At 35.9% G+C, this 1,709-nt stretch overlaps 1 pseudogene; it reads left to right on the top strand.

The window, feature by feature from the left end:
* Positions 1-301: 301 nt before the first annotated feature.
* Positions 302-1,071, top strand: LOC120242901 (annotated as a pseudogene).
* Positions 1,072-1,709: the final 638 nt, after the last annotated feature.

The following is a 1,709-nucleotide window of genomic DNA, read 5'->3' as shown; positions in this document are numbered from 1 at the left end:
TAATGATTTTTGCATCTAAGTTCAGAAGCGATGTTTATTTGTGGTTTTCTTTTTTTGTAATGACTTTTGCAGTGGCTTTGCACTGGTCTTCTTAAATGAGTTGAGAGTGTTTCCTCTTCTTCTATTTTCTGGAAGACATTATACAAACTTAGTGTTAATTATAGTTTTAAAGTTTTGCTATTATTCTCCAATGAGACTGTCTGGGCCTGCCTTGAGATTTCATCTCAGACAGCTTTTAATTAAAAATCCAATTTCCTTAGGTAGTAGCAGTTGTGGTGACTGAGCAGAGCCCAGTGACAAGATGTTGATGTTGGTATTAGGAGACCTCTCACAGTGGTACAACAGATTGCCAGCTAAATTAAAAAACTGCTAGTGCCTGGAAAGATTCAGCATGTTCTGTGTACTGGAAACCTTGGCACCAAAGAGAGTTATGACTATCTTGAAGACTCTGGCCAATTATGTTCATATTGTGAGAGGAGACTTTGATGAGAATCTGAATTATCCAGAACAGCAAGTTGTAAGTGTCGGACAGTTTAAAATTGGTTTAATCCATAGACATCAAGTTATTCCATGGGGAGATATGGCCAGTTTAGCCTTGTTGCAGAGACAGTTTGATGTGAACATTCTTTTTTTTTTTTTTAATGCTTTATTTATTTATGAGAGAGAGAGAGAGAGAGAGAGAGACAGAGTGCGCCGGGGAAAGTCACAGAGAGAGGGAGATACAGAATCTGAAAACAGGCTCCAGGCACCGAGCTGGCAGTCACCACAGAGCCCAACACGGGGGTCGAACCCACCAACCATGAGATCATGACCTGAGCTGAAGTTGAAGGCTTAACCAACAAGCCACCGAGGCGCCCCTTGATGTGAACATTCTTATCTCAGGACACACACACAAATTTGAAGCATTAAAGCATGAAAAAATTTTTACAAAAAAAATTTTTTTTACATTATCCCAGTTTTCATCAGTGCAGCATATAATGTCTTCAAAACAAACATTATTCCTTCATTTGTGTTGACAGATATCCAGACTTCTACAGTTGTCACTTAGGTGTACCAGCTAATTGGAGATGATGTGAAAGTAGAACAAATTGAATACAAAAATATCTTAAAGCCAAAAAATGCCAATTTCCTTAATGGGTATAGTACCATTGAGGATCTATTTCATCATTGTTAAATTTTGACTATGCTTCTCAAGGAAATGTTTCCTTTCTTCTAAGCCACCATATTTATGAGCATAAAGTTGTATGTAGTACTCTTTTATTATTTTTTATCTATGTTTATTATTACTTATTTAATCCTTTATTATTTATTTTATACTGGCTGCAGTATCTGGAATGCTATTTCCTGTTTCATTCTGGATATTGATGGCATGTATTCTATTTGTATTAGTCTAAATGGACGTTTGTCAATTTTATTGATATTTCTAAAGAACTTATTGTTTCTTGGGTTTTTTGGTAATGTTTTCTATTTCCAACTTTATTTCGTTCTTATATTTATTATTTCATACCTTCTGTTAGTTTTGGGTTTATTATGCTTCTTTTTCTGGTTTTTTGAAGAACTTAGATTACTGAAATGACACCTTGCTTCATTTTAAAAAATTTTTTTAATGTTTATTTTTGAGACAGCTTGAGTGGGGGAGGGGCAGAGAGAAAGGGAGACACAGAATCCAAAGCAGGATCCAGGCCCTGAGCTGTCAGCACAGAGCCTAA

Source organism: Hyaena hyaena, unplaced genomic scaffold (genome assembly GCF_003009895.1).
Source record: "Hyaena hyaena isolate Hyena2069 unplaced genomic scaffold, ASM300989v1 scaffold_321, whole genome shotgun sequence".
In the NCBI taxonomy this organism is placed as follows: domain Eukaryota; kingdom Metazoa; phylum Chordata; class Mammalia; order Carnivora; family Hyaenidae; genus Hyaena; species Hyaena hyaena.
This window is presented reverse-complemented; position numbering and strand designations above follow the sequence as displayed.